The following is an 8,957-nucleotide window of genomic DNA, read 5'->3' as shown; positions in this document are numbered from 1 at the left end:
AATTTATTCTATAAAATAATTATATATAATATCATTACTACTTTTAAAAGTATAAACTCAATTCTATTTTCGTATATTTTCTATATTATATTATTTTAAAGGAAAAAACTGAAATAGAATGTTCCCCGACAGTGCACCTATGCCCTCTCACATGGGGCAGTGAAATAAACACCTTGCCCTCCCTTTGGATGCCCATGCTCATTTGCCCTCGAACTGGCGTAGGGGCCATGCAGCCATGCAGCAAACCTCTTCCCTATTTTAAATATGCATGGTCAGCCCTAGCTCAAATGGAGGCCTCAAACCAGACCCGACCTGGGCCTGAAAATCCCAACCTAGGCCCACCCTATGGACTAAAAAGCTTAGCTTAGCCTTGCTTGGGCTCAAGACGGGCTCGAATTCGTTGGGCCAAACTTGCACCCCTAGTTTGAGGGTTTAGTTTTTGTATTTTGATTTTTAGTTTTGGGTGACGATTCTTTGAACATGTTATATAGAGGAGCGCACCAATGAGGTACGACGGAATGGTTTCGTGCATAGGAGCGCAATGAGATCATTTCATGTAAGGAGAGAGAGAGAGATATTATATGGAAGAGGGGTCTTGAGCAAGCGAGGAAGGAGTAGGGATTTAGTAGTTGGTATCAATTTCAGGCGATACCAATCCGGATCGGCCCATATTGGATAGATTTACCCCTATTTTTTTTATAAAAAATCATATTTATTTTACATTTTTATCCTTGGTCCGTACCGATCCACAGAGACGTGATTGGTCAAGATTCGGTATCGGTCTCTACCATATCATATAGGCGATTCGATACCAATTCCTCAAACCATGGGTAGGAGAGTGCACCAACTAGGGGCAACAGAACAGTCTTTAAAATGGGAGGCAAATAGATCTTTCCTGTGAGGAGAGAGAGATAGAGAGAGAGGGTGCTAGTTGTAGCGCCCCCTGTCCCCTAATCCGAGTAAAAAATATGGGTGTTGGCCCTCACGGGCCATTGTATGATAACAGCTGGTCATCCATAACATAAATTCTACATCTGACAAGTTAGAATTTATAATCATAATTGCTACAACGAAAGACTATAACATCATTGAACATCCAAACATAGCAGCTCTGGTGGCCCTAACAGCCACATGATGGAAATATCGAATAATTACATTCTAAACCATTGTCAGATCAACATCATAACATTCATATCTGAAAATGTAAACAAAAGAAACATCTAATAGCCATGCATCATCTTCACCCCTCTAATCACGAATGTATATAAGTTACCTTGACCTCTGAAAGTACAGATAGCGCAATGACACTAAACATGTTTTGGCTCTATAGAGAATCATAAACAAGCTTAACTAGCCCAATGAAAAGAATCACATGACATCACTAAATCAAACATGCATACATGAGGAATCATACTAAAATCATGCTAAATTCATGAATGGATCATTCTAGACTATAATACATATCTCTATTGAATGATATTCCAGACTATAATACATAACTAGCCCAGTGAGAAGAATCACATCACATCTCTATGATCATACATAACTATCATACATGGCATTCAAAACTACTATTGAAAACATGTTCTGTAAACCATAGCTTATCTCTTAGTTTTACTTTCATTTCATTTATTTTTTTTACTTTACTTATCTTTCTTACTCTTAAGCCTTTGTGCCACTCCCATTTCACTAACACATAATACACAATATAAGGAATTTTAGCTTTATAATTACGAATGTGTATACCTTGTGGTTGTCCATTAACTTCTCTTCTTTAGTTTTACAACTCCATCAACTATAACAGTTGGAATAGAGTAACCTTTTCAACAGTACTCTATAAGTCGATGTTATATGCCTCCAAGAATGTCATCATACTGTTTTTCCAGTAGCTATAATTTGTTCCATCAAAGAATGGTGGGGGTGCCACAGATTGTCCTTCAGTGTTCATTGATGTAAATGCCATTCTCGAACTTGTTAAGATTCTTTATGAGGAGTCTTGCTTCCGTTATCACTTGTAGGATCGAATGACAATACCCAAAAGGGGGTGAAGTGGGTGACAACGCTTTCTTATATTTTCTTGTAATATGTAACAAACAATTATAATAATTGTGAAAATCTCAATAAATTTAAACTTTGGAACTTGTGTGATTTCAGGTTCCAGTTCTGTGGCCATGGTTGCTTCGATGCTATGGGTTGCATCTGTCGAGGACACAGATCAATCCCTCGACACACCTATGGAGGATTCCAGGGAGTCTTCCCAACCTGCCCTTCTGGAGTCAGAGAACCCCGATGGAACCCCGCACCTAAGTTACCTGTGTCAGATCTGCTGGCTGGATAGCATGCAAAACCTCTCTATCAATTAAAGCCATTGTAAGTATGAAATTACTTGTATTTTATAATGTATTGTATGACCAATTAGAGTTTATAGGGGTAGTTTAATAAATTACCTCTGTTGGACCAACATCCCCAGTGGGAAATCCTATTTCTAGTAGTTATCCGTACCCGAATTACCCCTGATGTCATATGACATCATTCTATAATTAGAAGAACCTAATTAACAACTAATTTTAGATAAAATCAGATTTAAGAATTCATTTATAAAAACAGATTTTATTTACTAAAACAAACAGCCCTTAGTCATACACTACTATATATATATATATACCATAATTAGTTTTAGGAGTTTAATTCACAAAACAGATTTTTGTATTACAAGACAAACATACCTTAATTAAACCACTATATATATATCTAAGTGATTTGTACTATTCATAAATCCTAAGACATATGAAACGATTCAGCTTTAGAGAAGAAAAATAGAAGAGACTAGAAGAGAGGAGAAGGAGAAGAAAGAGAAGGGAAGAGAAGGCTGTAGACTTGAGGCTGGTTCTCTCCACCTGAAATTGAAGCTTGGGAGTCCAATTGGTAACCTGGCTGCTTAATTCAAGGCTGTTGTCTTCTGATTTCAGGTAAGCCATAAAAACCCTTGCTGTTCCCATCTTCTCTTTTTCTAAACTCAAGCCTAGACTATGCCTAAACTGAAATCTACCATTAAAGCTTAGGAACCAAGCTTTAGTAACCAAATTATGCTTAATTTAACCCTGTTTTGAACCAATTAATGGTTCAGATATAGCTGTGACCTAAAATCCCCATCTTAGGAACCCAATTCTTGGCTGAATTCTCTAATTCATGAACCCTAAATGGATAATTGAAATTAATGAACAAAAAAATTCCCAAATTGAAACCAAATTCTGAAATTGATCCCCAAATTGGATGGACCCACCTTAGATTAGGGCTGAAACATGAAATTGGGGCTATGCATGCTAAGATCTGGGGGTTACAAGCAAAACCCTAAATTCTTTTCCTTCAATCGGATGCAGATGTAGGTTTTGAACCAATCGACCGATTGGTTTGACCCTTGAATCCGGTTCAGTCATTTTGGATCAAATTGCCCCTTGTACCTTGGTTTGACCTTAGCCTATCTCCTGACCCTAATAAAACTTTGGCCAGTTCTTCACTTTTCTTGCCTGATTACTGGAGTATTATTACCTAGGCTAGTCAAACACATCAGGTAAGGGAATTTGACTTAATTTATGTGTGTTTATTGTCTTAATTACTACTTGTTCAGTATGCCATGTCATGCACCATTACTACTGCTCAGATCATGTAGTTTTTTAGCTTTAAATTCTTTGTACTAGACTGCATGTGAATTAGGTTGCATTGGCATACTGTATTGCATTGATATTACTTGATACTGTACAATTGATGATAATGATGCACTGTTTACTTTACAATTGATCTGTACATACATGTGCCATCATGACTAGACTGCATTGGGTTAGGATACTTCATTACCCTGTACTACGTCCCTTACCAACAGGGGAAGAGGTATTGGATAACCCGTGGTAGGTCCGAAGGGTAAATTTCAGAATGCCATTCGCTGTCCCATATTAGCGTGTGTACTCCGCTGTGGGAACAAACAGTAGTGTTAGTCACTGGGGGTCCGTTAGCATCAGATGTATGATGCCTGAGCTGTTGGGTCTCCACCGTAGTAGAATGCTTTCGCTCGGGTGACCGACGTCTGGTTATGTGTCTCCGGGACCGAGGCTAGTATTCTATTACAGTAGTACTTATACCTCATATGACTTAGTATCCATGTTAGGAGCATGCTTACTTAGGACATTCATCATGGATTGTTGTGTTATGTTTGCATGCATTTCCTTACTGGGTTCAGTGGAGCTCATCCCCATGGATCCTCATATTTTTTAGATGATATTGTTGTTTCTGGTGCTTCTGTGGGAGTCGCTTCTACACAGGACTCTCCTTCAGCTTATGGAGTCGACACTCCTCTGGCAGTGGAGCATGATGCTTCGTGCTCGTGCGATGACTGCGCTTTCTCCTGAGTGACTGCTAGATCAGGCCTCTTCCCCTCTTTTTGTTATACACTTTTGTATAGTTTATGTAAATAAGTCTTTTGATTACTTTACTGCTTTTGAAACAAACATTGTAACTCAGTTCTTTTATATATATATATATATATATATATATATATATATATCACAGTTTATCTTTAGTCTTCTTTTATTACTGTCTTATTTTTGTATTTAATTGTTTCGGCTGCATTTAATTCTGTATTTATGGATATGATTGCGAATAGAGTACAACACTTGCGATCCTGGTGGGTTGATTGGATGAGAGAGACATTCGGTCACACTTGGCCCTTATAAATAGGACCGGGGTGTGACATTTAAGTGGTATCAGAGCAATCATGCTCTATTTCTATTCACAATCAAATTCATGGTACGACAACTCTTTGACTCATTGATCTGAAGGTGAGTCCAGTTTTGGGTTAATTAAAAACTTCAATTAAAAGATACCAAACGAAAGAAACTTGATTGTAGACTATAAATGTAAAGATAAGAACTTCTGTTATATATATATATATTCAAGTCTGTACAAAATTTCAGCAACTAGGCTGATTGGGTTACATTAGGTTAGCATACTGTAACTGGGGAACATAGTCCTTACAAAGAAAGTAAGAAAAGAAACTACAAGGTAAAGACTAAACTAAAAAGACTAGAAACATCTGATGGTCACTGTGGTGGTAGACCCTGTCCATGAAAATGAGATCTCCACTCTGTAGGCTGGGTCTCCACTGTGCTCACTCTCCCACTCAGTTGTGAAAAGCCCTGGTGCACCGCTCTCTCTAAGCTGTCCAATCTGCTAAACAGCTAGGCCAAGGTGGTGCTATCACTGGAGTACTGTGGAGCAGTAGAGGAAGAAGAGGCACCCGAATGCCCAGATGGTGTTGTAGGCTGTGGCACTGTGGGGTGATCAACAGGCATGTCTGCTAGAGCATCATCATAATCCAAGTCCTCCTCAAATACAGGTAACTCCTCCTCAGCTGCAGGCTGACCCATCTCTGTGCAATCCGGATGGCGTAACTCAGGAGAGAAGGGAGGCATTGAAATGCGCATCTTCACCACGGTCACTCGGTTAACATTCAAGACTTTCTTTGTTGCATGCTCCTCATCTAGCATCGGCACCCTGAAACTCCTGAACACCCTGGTGAGGAGTCGACAATATAGGAGGTTCCCTGACCTCAGGTGATCGTGTAAGTAAGCCATAGTGCGCATGATCAAATAGGGTAGACAGGTCTCATAGGCACATTATAGGCTGTAAGTAGTAATGATCTGCATCGAAGAAAGCTCCGTGTGGTGTCCTAACTTCGGAGCTACATAGTGACCGCAGATCCTGGAGAGTACTCGAGCTGATGGGATAAAATGTAGCTCAAATAGCACTCTATCATAAGATACCCTGTTGGTGAGCACGGAGAACAGCCATCGAATCTCAGTCCATGCCAAGAACTCTGTGGTCTATATCTTGGGAGGACAATACCTCTACTCCCCCCTATTAGAGATCCTTAATATCCGGGCTAGCTGCCCTGTGTTGAAGGAGATCTCCCTCCCCTTTACGTAGCTCATGATGTAGAAGTCATTACCCTCATGCCGATAGCCAAGGTTGCTGTAGAACAACCAGATAAGTCTAGGAAGCAATAGCGCTCTGGCTGAATCATAGGCAGCCATCCTATCGCTTCAAATCTCTCTTCGACCTTGAGGGCCCGTAGATCATCAAGGACCACTCCCCGTTCAATCTCTATATTTTCCTCCATGAAATGTTCCCCATAGCGTATCTCTTCCTGTGCAATCCGGAAGAAAAGAGGCTCAAACTCCTCATCTAGATTGGCTGCCCCTCTTCCCCTTCCTTTACCACCTCTTCCTCTCCCTCGGGCTGTTGCCATTTGGTGATCAAAGGCTGCAAGCAAGTATAATAGATGGTAAGTAATAAAAAATAACTTAATATGTGCTTACATATAGGACAACAGCCTATGTGTGAGCACTATTGTTAAAAAATACAGCAACTAAGTAAAGAATAAAACAGTACGAGAATGCTAAAATCGACTGGTATATGTATATAAACCAATAACCAAGTAGTAAGTGTATATATATAAGTATGTCTAAGCTAATACTATATGTGTATACATGTTTAAGTGCAAAAACCTTAGTTATACATGTATGAGTATAATAGAGTAGATGAGGCTAATAAAATAAGTAAGTTTAGGCTCAAAACTTCATACAAACATTTAATCAAACATCTTATATGCACATATGTAAACTTAGTTTTAGGAGGAAAATTAATAGTTGTGAAATACCAATAGAAAATAGGGTATTTAGGAAGAAAATACCTTAGAATAGTTATATATACACTAATGTTCTTAAAAATAACAAAAAGGACTAGGAAATAGTCTAAAAAGACCTTTGGGGCATTTTTACAAATACTTGATGTGCACAAACTATGCACAGTTTTTGTAAAGCATAAGAACCATATAAGGATAGAAGAAAAAGGATAAAAACAAGCAATAGAGAAGTGCATTGTGGTAAGACGAACAAAGAGGGAAGAAAAATGCAAAGGAAAGAGTAAAAGTTGTTATCTATCCAAGGACATGGGAAGAACAACAAAAAATCTAACCTAAATCCAAAGAATGACAAAAAGAAAGAGAAGAGAGAGGGTTAGAGTACTTACAAGTAGTTAGGAATGCTAATCTGGTGTTTGAGATGTCTTCCCAAGCCTTAGAATGCCCTAGGTGAACCCCCCTTAGAGTTTTAGGACTTAGAAGAAAATAAGAGAAGGCAGAAGACGGAATAGGAACTGAAATGAAAAGTTGCAGGAAAAAAAATCATGTTTTTAGTGACTTTTAACATTGCTTCGCGAACCAATTGACCGGTTCGACTTGCCTGTGAATCCGATTGGATTCTGTCTCTGAATTCGGTTGGGTTTTATGATTTAAAAATAATTTTAAAAATTATGTAATAAATATATAAGTAAATATAACTTATATACAATAGGATATATCAAATAAAGTAGTATTTATAAATATATAAAAATATAATAAATACATAAATAAATATAATAATAATAATATTATTATTATTATATTATATATAATACATATATACTTAATAAAATAAAATAAATATGCTAAAAATCAAATAAAATAACATAAACTTTTGTAAAAAGAAATGCTTATATGTAATATGTAAATGATACATATATGTATATATGTATATATATATATATATATATATATATATATATATATATATATATATATATATATATATATATATATATATATATATATATATATATATATATATATATATATATATATATATATATGTAATAAATATGTTAAGTTTAAAATTATACATCTTGTACTTTATATTGATTATTCGTATGTAATAATACTTAGTATTATTATTAAGTATAAAGTATTAAATGTTATTTAAATATTTATACATGTGTATTATATTATTATTATATTGTATTATATTATGTTGCATAATTTGCATGTTTCTTTTTAGGAATTCAGGATGTTGGCTTAACATATAACTGTAATTCAAAATGAGTTATGTGTTAAGGCCAATCGAGGAGTACAACTACAATCCCGAAAACATCGATGAGTTGAATCGAAAACTCAAGCAACTCACCAATGACCGGTTATACCTTCAGTCAATTCTCTGGAATGACAACAAGTCCTTGATGACCAGGGACTTCTACATCATAGATCGAAGGGTGGAATACCTTCAGTTTCACACCACTCGCATTGAATCTATCTTCCACAGATGAGCGGATAAACTTCAAGCCCTTCCTTGAATCCTGCTAAGTATGGTGAAGCATACTTTATTGTCCATTGCTGTATTGTTATTACTGTGCACTTCATTATATCAAACTAATACATGTGCTGATAGTTTGATGTCTACTTTCTTATTTCAGCTGATCATTATGGATGGATAGTATCCTAATACCTATAGGAGACATAATGCACAAGGGCGTGCAAATGCAGCCTCTTCCTCCAACCCTGCCCATAATGAACCTTCAGGTGAGGGTGCACAGGGAAACCCTCCAAATATGCCCATGCATGATGTGGCTGGTCTTGTGGACACCATCATGGAAAGGCAACAACAGCAAATGCAATAGATGATGACTACCATGGGTGACCAGTTTTAGGCAGTCATTAGGAACCTACAGACTCCACAGGTAGCCCCTGCTGTCCCTACCCCTCCTACACAGCATAATGATGCTGAGGGTCGCCTAATGGAGAGGTTTTTGAAGATCTAGCCCCTCACCTTTGCTAGAATCAGTAGAGATACAATGCAGCCCATTAAATGGGTTAAAGAAATGGAAAAGGCTTTTAAGTTTCTGGGATGTACTGATGATCAGAAACTTATACGTGCTGGGTACAAGCTCCAGTATGAGGCAGAGGCTTGGTGGGAGACTACTAGGCCTATTTTAGAGGCAGCACACCCTGTTCTGACTTGGGAGATTTTAAGCAAGCATTCTTTCTTCGCCAACTACTTCCCTACTAGTGTGCGAAAGAAGAAAGATGTTAAATT

This window comes from Telopea speciosissima, chromosome 5, assembly GCF_018873765.1.
Source record: "Telopea speciosissima isolate NSW1024214 ecotype Mountain lineage chromosome 5, Tspe_v1, whole genome shotgun sequence".
In the NCBI taxonomy this organism is placed as follows: Eukaryota; Viridiplantae; Streptophyta; class Magnoliopsida; order Proteales; family Proteaceae; genus Telopea; species Telopea speciosissima.
This window is presented reverse-complemented; position numbering follows the sequence as displayed.